Raw genomic sequence first — 17958 nt, 5'->3', positions numbered from 1 at the left:
AATGATTTGAGCACCTTACATTTATCGTGCACTTTATTTCTATTATTATTACACTGTAATATATAATAAAATCATTATACAACTCACCATAATGTAGAATCAGTGGCAGCCCTGAGCTTGTTTTCCTGCAACTGGATGGTCCCATCTGGGGGTGATGGGAGACAGTGACAGATCATCAGGCATTAGATTCTCATAAGGAGCTCACAACCTAGATCCCTCACTGACGCAGTTCACAGTAGGGTCCGTGCTCCTATGGGAATCTAACACCACTGCTGATCTGACAGGAGGAGGGGCTCAGGCAGTAATGCTCACCCGCTGCTCACCTCCCGCTGTGCAGCCCCATTCCTAACAGGCCACGGACCAGTATCAGGAACTGGGGAGCTCTGAAGTATATAGGATGTCATGTGGCAGTGATGAAAATGAATCAAGAAAAGAGCACTAGAGATTAAGGGGAGCCCAGAGGCAAAGTAGCACTTTTTTTTTTTTTTTTTTTTGAGATGGAATTTTGTTCTTGTTGCCCAGGTTGGAGCGCAGTGGCACAATCACAGCTCACCGCAACCTCTGCCTCCCAGGTTCAAGCGATTCTCCTGCCTCAGCCTCCCGAGTAGCTGGGATTACAGGTGCGTGCCACCACACCTGGCTAATTTTGTATTTTTAGCAGAGATGGGGTTTCTCCATGTTGGTCAAGCTGGTCTTGAACTCCCGACCTCAGGTGATCAGCCCGCCTCGACCTCCCAAAGTACTGGGATTACAGGTGTGAGCCACCGCGCCCGGCCCAAAGTAGCACTTTTAAGTGCTTTGGTCAGGAGTGGCTTCCCTGTGAAGGTGCCACTTAACTGGCGTCCTGGAGCAGGTGCAGGAACGGACTGTGTGGGTGTCCTGGAGAAGTCTAGGCAGCAGGAAGGAAATGCAAAGGCCCAGAGGTGGAGCCTTGCCAGGGACAGGGTGGGAGGTGGAGAAAGGAGGGTGGGGAGGAGAAGCAGGCCGTGGTAACCATGGTGATGAGTCCTGTACTCCGAGTTCAATGGGAACTCATTCTGAGCAGCGAGTGACACAATCTGATGGCTGGGCTGGCAGGGAGTAGGCGTGTGAGCACTCAGCCCGGTGCCGGCACACAGAGGTCGCTGCAGAAGCGTAGCTGTGGCTGCTCTTATAGCAGCAAGCAGCGTTCTCGCCCTCATCCTGATCACTAAGGCATGAATAGTAGCTGCTTCTGATGGCCGTTTCCGGAAACGTTCTGCACACAGGAGCTTCTCTTGAAAGAGCCTCGGCCCTCAGAGGTGGCTTCTTTGAAGGACAGCCGTGGTTGTGATGCGTGAACCCTGCTGCGCCTCTTTAGAGCAACACCAAAGTCTCTTTACCTGGTGCAAAGGCTCCGTGAGATGACTGGGGAGCCTTGCCTGGGAGCTATTTACAAGCTGGCTAGGGACAAGAGAATTGAAAGAATGGCTGTATTGAGCAGAAGACTACACCACCAGGATGAATTCGGGGTAATCGTGAGCCCCAGCGTGTGTAATGCAGGACAGGGGCAGTGGAGCCCAGCGGGGAGGTGCCTACTGGGGCTGAGATCATCGAGGGCGAATGAGGCTTCACCTCCGCCTAGAAGGACTAGGGTGGGGGAGGGACAGCCTGGGCTCGCCAACCCACCTGTGCAGGCAGGCAGTGGAAATTTCTGCCAAGGAGATCACCCCTTGTGCCTGACCCTCTGACCCAGGACAGAGAGCAAGGACCGGGAAGACCTTCTCCTGCAGGAGGATCAGGAGGAAGAGAAAAAGGAAGACAGGAAGGAAGAGGGGGAGAATGGAGGGACTGCTTTTAGAGCAAAAGGTATCCGGAAGTGTCTGGCAGTCCGATGGAGGAGACAGCCCTTGTGCTGGGGAGCTCCCAATCTGATGGGGGAGGCACACCACCACTACCTCTTTGCCCTCTGCCTTCCTTCCTAGATGTATCCCAGAAGACTTATGGGGGCCTGCGGGGACGGGGTGTGAACCATCCAAAATGAAATATCTTCTTTCAGAAATTGAGGCCAAGAAGTGAAGCAAAAGCAGAAGGTAGCGACAGGCTGCTGACTTCTACAGAAGTTTCTCCTAAGGGGATGAGCGGGGTTTGTTTTTAAATTCAAGGAGAACCATAGGAGCAAAAATAAAACAAACCTCAGCTAAACTCAGAGAAAGATTTGCCAGACTGCCGCAGTGGAGCTTTGTCTTCACAAGGTTTGGGTATTTTTTCTAATCATAAAGTTAAGATGTGCACTTTCCAGAGTCCAAAAAATATATAACCAAGAAGACGGGGGAAGAGTCCCGTAACATTTGTTTGTTACCTTTCTTTCTCCTTTTTATTCTATGCATTTTAACGTGGTTGAATCACGCTGCATACCTCCTTTCACTTATTCATAGAAGAGCAATTTAAGTCTCTCTTACATACCTGGTACTGTTCTGGGGATGGGGGATACTGCAGTGAACAAAACAAGCCCCCTGCCCTCATGGAGCTGAAAGTCTACTGGGGGAGACAGGCAAGACACAAATAATTCCACACATAAAATATGTTCAGCAAATGAGAACTCCTATAAAGAAAACAGGAAAATGATGGAAAGTCACTGAAAGGCTTGGGGCAACTTAGTCAAGGTGGTCAGGGAAAGTCTCTTCTGAGAAAAAACTTTTTTTTTTTTTTGTGAGATGGAGTTCCGCTCTTGTCGCCCAGGCTGGAGTGCAATGGTGCGATTTTGGCTCACCACAACCTCCACCTCCCAGGTTCAAGCAATTCTGCTTCAGCCTCCTGAGTAGCTGAGATTACAGGCACCTGCCACCACACTCGGCTAATTTTGTGTTTTTAGTAGAGACGGGGTTTCTCCATGTTGGTCAGGCTGGTCTTGAACTCCCAACCTGAGCCCAACCATGGAAGAACCAGCCGTGAAAAGATCCAGGGGAGAGGCACTCAGGGTAGAGGGCACCGCGGGGGCAAAATCCCAGGGACTGAGATGTGCTTGGCATCTTCAAGGAACAGAAAGAATGCCAGTGTAGCTGGAGGCATGTCCCTGTGCTATTATTAAACACTCAGGAAGAACTTTTTAGACATCCAGGGGCTGTGAGCCTGGATTGGGTAATCGGGAGTTTTGTCCTTGAGAAGACACGAGCATCCCCGCAGCCTGCATTTATCCCAGAATTGGAGCGTGAGGAGGGGATTTAGAACCCGTCTGCTCTCCAGCTTCTCTTACTGGAGGAAGGAAGAGAAGGTGGGCATTTCCCACTGAAAAAGGCTTCGGCCCTCACAGGGGGCCCATTTCAAGGGCAACCGTTGTTGCAATGCGTGAACCCTGCAGCGCCTCTTTAGGACGACACCAAAGTCTCTTTACCTAGTGCAAAGGCCCTGCGAGATGACTGGGGAGCCCTGCCTAGGAACTATTTACAGGCTGGCTGGGGACAAGAGAGTTGAAACTACGACCGTACTGAGCAAGATGAATTCAGGAGAATGATGTTGCTTGAGAGCTGCCAAATGCCAATTCTGCCAGATGCCATTTAGTGCTGTGAAAATCTTAATTCACTTCAACCTCATGGCAGTCCCATGAAGGAGATAATGTTATTCTCCCATTTTTCTCATGAGGAAACAGAGGCTTAGAGCTGTGAAATACCTTGTCCCAGGGCCGGGCACAGTGGCTGACGCCTGTAATCCCAGCACTTTGGGAGGCCGAGGCAGGCAAGTCACTTGAGGTCAGGAGTTCGAGACCAGCCTGGCCAACATGGCAAAACCCCATCTCTACTGAAAATACAAAAATTAGCCGGGCATGGTGGCAGGCACCTGCAATCCCAGCTACTCAGGAGGCTAAAGCAGGAGCATTGCTTGAACCCACAATGTGGAGGTTGCAGTGAGCCAAGATCGTGCCACATGGATTGTTGCACTCCAGCCTGGGCAACAAGGTAAGACTCCATCACAAAAAAAAAAAAAAAAAAAGGAGAAGAAGTGAGAACAAAGACAGCAGACGTGCCCCAGTGAAGCCTGTACTGCCTGTTTGAAGGCTCTGATCCTACATCAGGACAAGCCATGGGAGGATAAAATTAACTTCTATTGGCCAAGACCAAGTGGTGTCAGCTCAGCACAACCTCACCAAACCTCACCTCTGAACCTGTAGTTGTAAGGCCAACAGGGGGCCCTGCTCGGAGAGGAACCATGCAGATGCCCTGGCTGAGAAAAGTCAGGCACTGCACCCAACCACACCACCAGCCCAGCAGCCCTACCTCGCCTCCATACAGAGCAGGAAACAGTGAAACACCAAAGGGAAAAGAATGAGACAGACCTGGAGTTTAGTAAACAAACACACGGAACAGATGGATAGGTGGATGGACGAATGAGTGGATTCCAAGTAGAGAGCTCCACATGATGACAGATGTGATAACTATCAGAGATCTATCAGAAAGAGGGGAGTAAATTATATATTATATATGTATGACTATGCTTACATGTCAGATAGATTGACAGATTTTTGAGATACACAGATTATATGTTTGAGGTAGATGAAAAAATTCAAGGGTGGACTGGAGCCCCCATTCACATCAGCAGGTGAGTCAATCCCGTGCATCTCTCCCTGACTCTGTTCTGTAACATCACATGGGTTGCCTGAAATCAGCCTTGGTGGGAACATTTACACCAGAGAAACGGGGAGATGCTACAATCAGGGCTATATTTTTTCCAAGGTCTGATTTAGCAGCACATGCTGATTAGATCTGCTGTAACAGGTTGGTAATTGGATATATCTCAGATAGATTGTATATACAATGCACATATATGAGACATTATATATGCAAGGTACATAAGTTATATTTCTTTAATAAACTGACAAACATAAATATATATATACACCTAAATATAATTTACATTTGACTGAATCTTATGAAATTGTGGTTCTTCTACTGTTTTTAGTCTGCCAAAAAAAGGCACTTTCATAGGATTATACCTAGTAGACAAGTTATAAATGTGTGTGTCCCTGTGTGTATAATCTTTAGAAAGCACCCAGGACTGAGAGTCAGAGAGGAGACAGGGACACCTGGGCTCCAGGAACTACTCCACCACTTACTAGCTGTGTGGTCCTAAGCAAATGGCTATCCTTCTCTGAACCTCGGTTTCCTTGCTGGGCATTGACAGCCTCACCTCCAGGGTTGCTGAGGGGACCACAGGAGGGCACAGCCCAGCGCACAGCCCCCGGCAGGGCTTCCTGGGAGCCTCTCAGGCCTGCACTAGCCCCCACAGCACATTCCCACTGCAGGTCGGCCCTGGGCATCTGTGTGACCTCGCTGGATCTCCAGAGGTCTCCTCCTGCAGAAATGGACTCTCCCTAGGGGAAGTCGCTCCTTTCCTGGTCCTCGCCCCTCCCTATGTCCCCCCGTCAGAGTGAGGATGCACCAGCTGACAGATTCCCAGCCCTGATGCCATGCTGAGTCTGGCTGGAGGAGTGACACCCCTCAGCCATCAATCAACAGAGCCATGACAAGCACCGGTCTCTAGGAGAATCCATCATCATTTTCCTGTTCACCCAGCCCCTCCAGTCCATCCAGCAAACTCCCTAAGGGGAGGGGCCAAAGGGAGCCTTTCCAGCAGGACAGAGGCAGAGCCAGGCGCTGGCTGGGGCTCTGGTTCTAAGTGTGCTGGGTGTCCATGGGCAGGGCCACTTCCTTTCTGGGCCTCAGTTTCTCTTCTGTATGTTTAGCCTAAAAACATTTTTTTTAGACGGGTTGTCACTCTATTGCCCCAGCTGGAGTGCAGTGGCACCATCAGGGCTCACTGCAGCCTCAAGCTCCCCAGGTTCAAACACTCATCTCGCCTCAGCCTCCCGAGTAGCTAGGATTACAGGCATGTACCACCCCACCTGGCTAAGATTTTTTGAGTTTTAATGGAGACAAGGTCTCACTATGTTGCCCAGGCTGCTCTCAAACTCAGCTCAAGCAATCCTCCTGTCTTGGTCTTCCAAAGTGCTGGGATTACAGGGATATGAGCCACCACATCTGGTCCTAAAAATATTTTTAAATCAACTGAATAAAAACAAAAAAAAAAACCCTTCCAGCTGAAGAAAGCTGCTTGTAGGTGGATCCAGCTCTGGAGAGAAGAGATTACAACCCTGCCCTTCACAGAAATCAGCTCTTGGGAATCTTACCTTAGTAACTGGTGTTAAGGAACAAGTACAGGTTCAAACTCTAGCTCTGTGACCTATTAGCTGTGTGACTTCAGGCAAGTTATTCAATATCTCTGAACCTCAGTCTCTTCATCAGTAAAATGAGGATACTAACACCTGCCTCACAGGGTTCTCATGTGGATTAAAAGACATAACCTTTAAAAATGATGATATCAGGCCAGGCGTGGTAGCTCACACCTGTAATTCCAGCACTTTGGAAGGCTGAGGCGGGGGGATCACTTGAGCTCAGGAGTTTGAGACCAGCCTGACCAACATGGTAAAACATGTTGCTGCCTGGGATGCTGCTAAGTTTACTAAAAATACAAAAATTAGCTGGACGTGGTGGCATGCACCTGTAGTGCTGGCTACTCGGGAGGCTGAGGCAGGAGACTTGCTTGAACCCAGAAGGCGGAGGTTGCAATGAGCTGAGATTGTGCAATTACACTCCAACCTGGAAGACAGAGAGACTCTGTCTCCAAAAAAAAAAAAAAAAAAAATTCTGCCATTTTTAGAGCACTGGCTACATGCCAGCTTCTGTGCCATGAACTTTGTGTACCAGCTCATTTCTTACTACAAGGATACTGTGAAGCAGGTCCTATTATTCTGCCCATTTTACAGAGGAGAAAACTGAGGCTCAGGAAGATGAAGTGACTTGCCCAAGGCACACAGCTGGCAAATGGCAAATCGGGATTTGAACCCAGGTAATCTGTCTCACCCAGAGTGGGTGCATGTTCTCACCCACTACACCACAGCAATAACACTTGTAAGATCTCTGATGCATAGGAGGGGCTCTATCCAAGTCAGTTACTGGGGTAACCATTGTTAAATTTTCATCCTTTATTCACTAGGCTAACAGGACCTTCCGGACTGAGACATTTCCTCCAGGACTCAGCCTCGGGGCTTTTGGACCAAGGCTGTGAAAGGGAAGGAGTCTATCCCAGTCTTTTGAAAGCCTTGATTGGAAATGGTTTTGCTGCTGCCGCCCTCTATCAACAGGCTTGCCCTGAGCCTTGTGCAGCTTAGCATCCCTTCAACGTGTTGGGGACATTTGGGGCTGTGCAGAGATCTGGGGCAGGATGCCAAGGGGAGGCAGAAACAGGTAAGCTTTGTGTACAGAGCCTCAGCTTGGCCTCCTGAGCATCCACCAGAGAGGAGAGCAAGGGCGGGGGGCTCTCAAACCCATTTCACCTCAGACCCTACAGGAAACTAGTTTGCAGATGCAGGGAGAAATCAAAAGCATAAGGCTGGGAGCAGTGGCTCACACCTGTAATCCCAGCACTTTGGGAGGCCAAGGCGGGCAGATCACTTCAGGTCAGGAGTTCAAGACCAGCCTGGCCAACATGGTGAAACCGCAGCTCTACTAAAAATATGAAAATTAGCCAGGCATGGTGGTGCGTGCCTGTAATCCCAGCTACTCGGGAGGCAGAGGCAGGAGAATCACTTGAACCTGGGAGGCAGAGGTTGCGGTGAGCCAAGATAGTGCCACTGCACTCCAGTCTGGGCGACAGAAGGAGACTCCATCTCCAAAAAAAAAAAAGAAAGAAAGTATGAGCTTTAGGCATGAGAGAGACTGGGAATCAAATTCAGGCTGTCCACTGTGTGACCTCAGACAGGAGAACTCACCTCTCGGAGCCTAACTTCATCATCAGTAAAATGGGGATGTTAATGGCAACCTTGCAAAGCTGCAACGTACAAAAATGCCTGGCTCATAGCAGATGCTCAGTAAATGGTAGCTGTCACCATTGATTATTTTAGTTTGGCAAACCACTGATTCTGAGCCAATTACAGTCAGCCCACTTGAAACCCAGCAGCTGTTGGCCAAAGTCTGTCTGTCTGGTTTCAATACACCCAGGGGCTTGGGTTCAACCAATGGCTTTTGGGGGAGTTGGTTGAGTTTCGCTGCTGGTTATTTGCAAAGTATCTGGCTGCTCAAACCCAGCCCAGCTGGCCAGTTCCTCAAAGAAGCATCTCTGGACTGAACCATGCAGGCTGTGTCGGGAGAGCTGGCTGTTTCTTGCACATCTGCAGAGCAGCTGTAGATGTGAATTTAAGCTATAGAATGGAATTTAAGCCCTTCCTTTTCAAACACAAGAGTCTGGCTTGAAAATAAAGCCTGGCTTAGCCCCAGAGGCAACCAGTGTGGCACTCAACCTGTATTTACAGGGGAAGGGGAGGTGCTAACAGCTTGGGACTCTGCTCCAAGCCTGTCTCTTTTAAAAAGCCACTGAGCAGCTCTGCCTGGCTGTAGAACATCCCACTTGGGGTGATCTGCCTGGAACGCTGCTAAATTCCAAACCGATATTGAAATCAGCCTTCATAGGTAGGCAGGGCATCCTGGGCACATGGAAAACAGCCAGGGAAGGGCCAGTTCTTTTGTTCTGAGCAGACCCCAACCCCACTGGATGAGGCCCATTTTCCAGTGACCAGTTGAATTCAAGGACGCTGCAACACAATTTGGAGAGGAGTTGAAGAAGGGAGCCAGTGTGCTGGGACTCTGGCAGAGGGGGCTAGGAGGGACACTGATGTGGCTGAGAGAGGGAAGAAGCAGGAGACTTGGGAAGCAGTGTGAGTTTTCTTTCCATCTCTGCTGTGTGATCTTGGTTACTCTGCTTGCCCTCTCTGGGCCTCTTCTGCCTAAATGAAATATGACCATGAGCTGTATGAGCACCGTGGCTGGGCGTTGTTCAATGCTGTCTCTAAAGCACCTGGCTCAATGCTTAGCACGTAGTAGGCCCCCTATAAATAATTACTGAGTGAAAATGCCTCTCCCTCCAGCCCTTCTCCATGTAATTTTCCCAAAGGCAAGCCTTTGATTAGAGAAGCATTGTGTGTCAGTACAGACTGCTCTCAGTGCAAGAAACAGTGTCGGTATGTATCTGATTTTTAAAAGCATTGATCTCCAGCCCATTCCGATCCTAATGAGGCAGAGAAGAGAAGAGAAGCCTTCATTCTCGCATTCCTCTCTGGAATTGCTCTCCCACCCCTGCCACCGCAGGCTGACAGCTACTGAAGGCAGACAGTACCTTGGGACCCAAGGCCAGAACTGCAAACCCTGCCTACAGGACTGATGAGGTATTGGGAGAGTGTGGGGCCCAGTGAGGTCTGGGGCAAACTGGATTGTATCCACCCCATCCACAGGGGCACCTCCTATCAGCTCCTGCCCATCATTAACACAGGAAATGCAAGCCTGATACAGCCAGCCCTTATAATCTTTCTAAGATACAAATACAGATTTGTATGTTAAATCACTTAATTTTAAGAGTTGACAACTAATTCAACATTGAAAAAGAAAAATTACTGGGTGAGGCAAACACATTTTGCTGGCAGGATTCAGCCCAGCCTCTGAAGTCTACTGGGTAGTGGATAGGAACCTATTCGAAGAGGGAAGACTCAGCTCTTGCCCTAAGGGACATGTCAGTCTGATGATGGGGACCCAGCTCTGCCCTTGGGAATCCTTCAGTTGAGATGAGAGAGGCAAAAAGAGACAAGAATTCCAGATACTTCCAGATTGACCCACAAAAATGTGCAGATGAATCTCACACAGACTAAGGCCACAGCCACTGGGAACCACAGGGTAGAGGACCAGCCTGGACTAGTTTGGGGTGAATTGGGGAAATGCCTCTGACACTTTCCTACAGGGTCTTGAAGAAAGGAAAGGATGTGGATGGTGAAGGTGGGTGGCCCAGGTGAAGTGAACAGGGGAAAGCCAAGCAGAGCAAGGTGCTAGGTGGGTAGCAGGTGCACCTGGCCGCTGAATGGAGAGGCGCAGTCTTAGAATGTCTGGGACGGAAGGGTTGCTGGCATGGCCTGGTCTCATGGTCCCAATACAAGATGGGAAAATAGAGGTTCAAGGAGGGGAGAAACTTTCCCAAGACCAGGGAGGGCACTGATAACATGGACAGGATGGAAATGAAGTCACAGGAGATGAGGCTGGGTGGGAAGGGGCCAGGGAGCCCACCTGAGGGATTGCAGTTTACCGCATGGCAGTTTACACGGGGGAAAAGCTTCTGGCTGATGACCCCACCTGCCCCGCTTCCTGTGGACTGGAGCCAGGTGGAAGGCACCATCTCCAGCCCACGGCTGCCCTTTGAATTAACCTTTAGACTGCACAGATGAATGGCTCCATCTATCTTTCACCCAACAGGCTCCAGAAGTCTGACAGAGGGAGCGAGTGTGGCCCAGAAAGGGCAGAGGTCCCGGTAAGAACAGGAAGGATGTCCCAGAGACAGGAGGCCTTGCCTGCCAGGACTTAGGGGCCCATGAGGGGTGAAGGGAAAGCTGCATTGAGCGATTTCAGGGGTGGGCCAGGGCCTTCATGGTCATGGTATCCCTGACTCCTCTCATCGACCGTGCAAGGCCAGGACTGTCATGACCCATCCCACAGATGAGGAAGCAGAGACTTGCCCATGGTCACCCAGCCAGAAACGGCAGCTCTAGGCTTAGGATCTTTCGAACAGACCAGCCAGGTGATGCCACACCCTGGTGTGGAGCCACTCCATGACCCTTGCCTCTTTCTCCTGCTCCTGATCCTCCACCCTTCCCTCGCACAGGGTCTTTGCACTTGGCATTCACTCCTTCTGGAACACTCTCCCAGCATCCTTCATACAGCTGGAGACATTCAAGAATCTGCAACAGTCGGGGGAAGGGGAGACAGAACTCAATCTCAAGGGGACACTGGGGGCTGGGTCTCCAGGGCCTCCCTGTGCCAGGCCAAGAGTCTTGGACAATTGGGAGCTGGCAGAGGACTTTTACCCTCTGTGCTTATTCAGATACTCTTCATTGCAGCCTTTAAAATTTCCTAAATTGAGGTATAAAATGCATCAAGGGTACTGAACTTAAGTGACCAGTTCAACTTCTGACATATCCACATCCGTGTCCTTTCCACCCATATCAAGGCAAAGATCATGTCCTGTACCCCAGAAGATCTCTTTGTGTTCCTTTCTAGTCAAAGCTACCTTCCTCTAAAGGTAATGTAATTCTGACTTCTCTCACCATCCATTAGGGATGCCTCTTGTTGACTTTCATCTGTATGAAACCACAGAGCATGTGGCCTATGGCAGATGGCATTTTCCACAGCTGGCTTCAACAGTATCTCCCATTCCCCATACTCTTTTTGCAATGTGGTGTTGATACTCCTCCCATAGAGAACTGAGTTCTGTGTTCCCTCCCCTTTAATCTGTGTGGACATTTATCCCCTCATCTAATAGAGCATAGTGGGTGGAATGCTATGTGAGTTGAACAGGTGATAAAAAATGCCACATACTTCACTGTGCTCTCAGGGGACAATTGCTCTTGGATCTGGCCACCATGCTATAAGGAAGTTCAAGCAGCCTGTGGAGGGGCTGATATAGGAGAAATCCATTGCCCTGGCTGAGCCCCCAGCCCACAGCCAGAAACAGCCTGATAGCCATGGGAGTGATCCATCTTGGACATGGGTTCTGCAGCCCCAGTTGAGCTACCCACCAATGCCAATTGAGCAGAAACAGGCCACCCCACAACATCCTGCCTAAACTGCCTCTTTTGAGTGAAATAAATTATCATTTTGTTTTATGCCACTAACTCTGAGATGGTTCATAAAAAAGATTTTAAGCAGGAGAGTGATTTTGAGTAAGAGTTTTGCCCTTGTATATAATAAAAGACACAGCATAAATTGGCTTGAGGGAAAAGAAAGAAGAAGGAAGGAGGGAGGGAAGGAGGGAAAGAAGGAAGTAAAGAAAGAAGGATGGAGGGAGGAAGGAAGGAAGAAAGAAAGAAAGGAAAGAAGGAGGGAGGGAAGGAAGGGAGGAAAAGAGGGAGAGAAGGAGGGAAGGGAGGAAGGGTGGGAACGAGAGAGGGAGGGATGGAGAGAGGAGGGGATATATTGGTTCTCATAACTAAAAAGTTCAAAGAGGGTTTGTATTGGTTTCCTAGAACTGCTATAACAAACAACTATGGACTGGGGGCACAAAGAACAGATAGTTATTGTCTCACAGTTCTGGAGGGTAGCAGGCCAAGGTCAAGGTGTCAACAGGGTTGGTTCCCTCTGCAGGCTGTGAGGGAGGGATCTGTTCCAGGCCTCTCTCCTTGGCTTGTAGTCAGCCATCATCTGTCTTCACGTCATCTTCCCCCATGTATGTCTGTGCATATGGGGATGCACGAATGTCCCCTTTTTATAAGGACACATGTCATATTGAATTAGGGGCCCGCCCATTCCAATATGACTTCATCTTAACTAATTACATCTGCAAATGACCCTATATCTAAATAAAGTCACATTCTGAGATTCTGGGGTCAGGACTTCAACATAGGAAGTTGGAGGGGGTAGGACACAATTTATCTCCTAACAAGGCTAATCCAGTCATGGCTAGGTCCAGCCATCATCAATGTCACCAGCATCTCTACACCTCCCGAGCTTTGCTTTCCTGTTTGGGCTCATTCTCAGGCTCTATGTGCTGACAAGATGTTCCAGGCCTGCATCCTCCCAGGCTCATGTGCCTGGGAGAAGAGCGCTGCCTCTCTCAACAGCCGTTTTGAACACACAGCTCTGGCCAGCTTGGGGCCGGCGCCTGCCAGTGAGGGGGACAGGGCAAGAGAGTGGGGATGGCTCCGCGCCAAGCTCTCCAAGCCTGCCACACTCTTGCAGGAACGGATCCACCATCCCCGGGTCACTTGTGTCACGTTCCCATTCCAAGAACAGCATGCTCAACACCCAGCCCTGAGATTAAGAGGAAAAATAATATTTAAAGGCACTTATTAAAGATACTCAGAAGGCCCTTCGAATGTCAAACAGCTGTGAGCAAACCCTAATTTGATGATCTACGTGTTAATGAATCCCAGACATGCAGATTAAATTCTCTTTAAATTGCACGTGGTTTTAAAATGCATTTTTCTCTGGCATGTCTGGTTCAGAATAAGGTTAGCGAAACACCTGTGAGGCAGGTCCAACGATCTGGGGATGGAGCAGGAGCTGGAGATGTCCCTGGCTCGGGCCTGGGGGAGCCTGTGAGCTATAAAGAAAAAGACCCACTGAGAACCGCATCAGCAGCAATGCCGACTGGAGCATGCGGTTGAGGGCAGCTTCCCACGTGCGGGTCTTTCACTTAGCAAATATTTACAGAACTTCTACAGAGGGTGCAGGCCCTCTCCTGGGCATTGGGGATGAAGCAGTGAAGATGGAAGCCGCAGCCTTGCCCTTACCTCCAGGTGAAGGGGACAGACAATAATGAGAGAGGTAGATTGCTAATCAAGGGAATTCAGAGTAGAATAAGTGCTATTAAGGAAAGAAACAACGATGTGATGAGGAGCAGTTTGGTAGCAGGTAACTGGGGAAAGGAGGTGGTTCAAGAAAAGGGGTTAACCATCATGAGGCTGGGGAATGGCACAGGCAAGAGCCCCGGCACCCACCAGGCCTGGCCCAGTCAAGGTGCCAAAGCTGGCCTAGAGGGAGTGGGGAGGTGGCATATGGCAGACACAGGGCAAGCCGAGGACTCCACAGCAGGTGATAGGCGTCTTCTGAACAGCAACGCAGATACACCTGAAAACACAGTACATGGAGACCAAGGTAAGAAACAGAACAGGAGCCTTAACTCAGCCACGGCTGGGACATTAAACATACATGTTGGCTGGGCGCAGTGGCTCATGACTGTAATCCCAGCACTTTGGGAGGCCGAGGTAGGTGGATTGCTTGAGCTCAGGAGTTCGAGACTAGCCTGGGCAACATGACAAAACCCCGTCTCTACCAAAAAATACAAAACTTAGCTGGGCATGGTGGCACATGCCTGTAGTCCCAGCTACTTTGGAGGCTGAGGTGGGAGGATCGCTTGAGCCTGGGAGGTCGAGGCTGCAGTGAGCTGTGTGATTGTGCCACTGCACTGCAGTTGAGAAGGTGAGAACTTGTCTCAAAAAAATAAAATAAAAATACACATAATATACCAGAATGAGGCATGGCCAGGTTACTGGGTGCTGGTCACAAGCTGGGGGCTGAGTCCACTCTGGAAAAAGTCCTCAAGCTGTATTTGGGGTACCTGTACACCTTTCTGTCTGTATGTTATTCTTCAATAAAATGTGTACCAAAATGATTACACAACGTAATGTTTGAGATGCTGGATATGCTAATTACCCTGATCTGATCCCTGTACATTACAGATATTGAAACATCACTTTGGACCCCATGAATATGGACCATTATTTTATGTCAACCATTAAAACGTAAAATTAAAAAGACAAAAACTAAAAGAAAAAAGACCAAAAAAAAAGTATGTACATGAGAAATAGCCGCGCGCCTTTGGCAAGAACGTGGACCCACAAAAGGATAAATCTTAAAGACATTCAAATGGTTGTCTAGGAGGGACGGGAATCAGGGATGAGGAGAAGCAAATTTTCTAAAACTTCCTGGAGCCCCCAGACCCCATAGCAGTGACTTTGTGTGTAACTCACTCACTGGTTTTGTATTGTCAACAACCTCGTGATCCATCCAAATGAAGAGACAGGCACTGATTGGACCCGTTTAACAGATGCATTGGCCGTAGTGGTGCATGACTGCAGTCCCAGCTATTCAGGAGACCAAGAGGGAGGATCCCTTGAGTCCAGGAGTTCGAGACCAATCTGGGCAACATAGCGAGACACCCCCTTCAACACTGACCCCACGTCATAAATAAATAAATAGCCGATGAGTTCTTTGTGCCACTGATAATGAATGAATGGGTGAGTGAATTCTGGCGAGAGGCCCCGGGTGCCTGGGAGTGGCTGTGAGGCACAGGTGGGGAGGAGCTGACAGAGTCTTAAAGGCCAGTGCTGTGTGCTCTCTCATCCCTCCCCTTAAGCCCCCAAGACACCCCCAGCCCACCTCTGGTCACGGTGGGAGCTGGCCCTCCTATCACTTCCACAACCTGCACCTGGTAGGGTGGCAACATGACGGATGAGGGCTTCCGCGACCCCAGCTGCTGGCATGAGGAAGGGAGGGAGAGGAAAACACCCCCGCCGTCCCATCCTCTATTTTTATTTCTCTCTGAACCTTGAAAGACAAGGGTTCCAGCAAATTGCTCTCGCTGGCTGATAGAGCCTGGAAGTGTCTTGCGTCGCCCATCAACATCCTTGAGTCAAGTCCTGCCCTGCTGCTCAGACTGACCACCCTTACTTCTGGCCCAGGTCTGGAGGGCAGATATCTCAAGACCTCAGAGACAGGGACTGAGCTGTTCATCCTGCCTCGATGCCTCTGGCAGGGCAGAGTGGACAGTGGTCAGCTCCTTGTGGGTTGCCAGGTCAGTGAGCCCAGCCACCTGCTGCCCACCTGCTCTGGGGACAGAGGAATCAGGAGCGTGTGTGGCTGAGGTCAGACTTGCTCACTCATTCATCATGCTCTGCTTCTTTCGTTCCTGCACACCCTGTAAGCCGTGGTTCTCTTACGTAGAAATTAGTCGACCTTGAAAGACAAGGGTTCCAGCAAATTGCTCTCGCTGGCTGATAGAGCCTGGAAGTGTCTTGCGTCGCCCATCAACATCCTTGAGTCAAGTCCTGCCCTGCTGCTCAGACTGACCACCCTTACTTCTGGCCCAGGTCTGGAGGGCAGATATCTCAAGACCTCAGAGACAGGGACTGAGCTGTTCATCCTGCCTCGATGCCTCTGGCAGGGCAGAGTGGACAGTGGTCAGCTCCTTGTGGGTTGCCAGGTCAGTGAGCCCAGCCACCTGCTGCCCACCTGCTCTGGGGACAGAGGAATCAGGAGCGTGTGTGGCTGAGGTCAGACTTGCTCACTCATTCATCATGCTCTGCTTCTTTCGTTCCTGCACACCCTGTAAGCCGTGGTTCTCTTACGTAGAAATTAGTCGACTTATTTTTTGTCTTCCCACTGCAGGTAAGCTCCATGAGGGCAGGGCCCAGGGCCTGCCCTGTCACAGTGGGTCCCCAGGTCACTCATCCCCACCTACCTCATGGCAGAAACTCAATCAATATTTGCTGAATAAGAGAGGGCCTCTGTGAAGGAGGCCGGGGTTATTCCCATTTATAGGTGAGGGGACCAAAGCTCAAGGGAAGAGCATTCGAACCCAGGACCTGGGAACTGCAAGCCTCGTATTATTCTCCGTGCAGGCTGCCTCTTGGGAACTCTGCTTTAGAAGGGACGGTGCAGTCTAAACTGGTGCATGCAAATGAAATGCAAATGACAATGCAAATATCACTGGCTGGCTTACACAATGTCCTGGCCTCTGGGAGGATTCTCTGAGTGACACTGTCGGAAGCTCTGCTGCAAACTGGTCCCTCCAGGTGGCAGCTGGAGTGGGAATAGGAGAACACCCAGAAGAGACAGGGAGAGCAGTTACAACACTGGTCCTGACCCCAGCCACTCCATCATCTAACGTCTTTGGAGGGGCGCTCACCGTCCTGTGGGCTCAGGCCCTACCCTCCCCATTCTGCAAAGAAACCAAGGCACACAGTTTAGGACTGGAATGGAATGGAGCTGAAACAAGGACCCCACCATGATGAGGAGGATCGAAGTTCTCAACCCCTGTACCCGGCTTTATGCACATAATCTCATTCTGTCCTGACACATCCTAAGCAAGAGGGATCTGCATGCTTCATTTTGCAGATGAGAAAACTGAGGCTTAGCAAAGTCAGCTAACTCACCTAAAGCTACAGAGCTGGCAAGTGTGGCTGGCATCACTGCCCATTTAAACCTCTGCACAGTTCCGCCTCGCTCATCCCTGTATTTCCTCGTCCTCCTCATCCACACACACCTATGTTGTTCCAAGGATTGCCTCTCTGCTCCTGCTGTGCTCCAAGACCCCCCAATCCTTCCGGGCTAGAGGAAGCCCTCCTCTTCCAGGGAGCCCTCCCTCATGTCTTCCTCTTTGGGAAGCCCTGCAGCAGGGAGAGGCTGTGCCCACAAATGTGTGGTTTCACTTCCTCTGTATTTCTTGCATGAGCCACTGGGCATGGTGGCTCATGTCTGTCACATCTATTTCTTCAGCCCCCACCCTAGTCAAGCCACCCTCATCTCTCCCCTGGAAGACCCCCACCACGTCTCCTCATTCCATCTCAGCCACACGGGCCTCCTTCCTTTGTTTCCAACACACCAAGCTATTGCTGCCTCAGGATGTTTGCACCAACCATTCCCTCTACCTGAAGCCCAAAGTCTCTGGCCTTTGTTCAGCAGTGTCATAATTTGAGGTCTCAGCTCATAGTGCACCTCTAAGAGTAGCCGCTGCCCCAGTGGCTCCTTATCTCATTCCTCTCTTCACCTCTCCTGCAATCCACAATGCTCTGTTTGTTTCTTTCTTTGTCTCCCTCCCTTAAGGTGTGAGCCTCAAGGACAGGGACCTTGTCTCTTTAGTTTGCTGCATATTCCCCCCACAGAGGAGGCACTCAATAAATATTTGTTGAATAAATGAATAAATCAACTAGTCAATTGAACAATCAATCATGAAGGAGGGTTTTAATGTTTTGAAGAGGCTCTGGGTCCAGAGCCACTATGAACAGCCAGGGCCAAAATCCCAGAGAGGTGACAGGGCCACTGTGGTCTCACTCAGTCAATCATATGGTCAGTCAACAAACTCTCTCTGGGCTTGATCATCCAGCTGGCACAAAGATTCACCAAGGAATATGACGGGTGTCCACCCTGCCCCCTGAGCTCGGTGTCCAATAGAGATGTTGAATGGCAGCTGACAAAACCACTACTTCGACCTAGGTCCCACTTGGGCCAGGCCTCTCCACCACCTCTCCCCTGAGTCCAGCCTTGGCAAGACTCTGAGACCCGGGTCTAGGGAAGCCATTCATTGACTCAACTTCTGCTCACTGGGAAGCAGTAAAGTGATTAGCAGTGTGGA

Source organism: Pongo abelii, chromosome 1, assembly GCF_028885655.2.
Source record: "Pongo abelii isolate AG06213 chromosome 1, NHGRI_mPonAbe1-v2.0_pri, whole genome shotgun sequence".
Lineage (NCBI taxonomy): Eukaryota > Metazoa > Chordata > Mammalia > Primates > Hominidae > Pongo > Pongo abelii.
Note: the sequence above shows the minus strand (reverse complement) of the source record.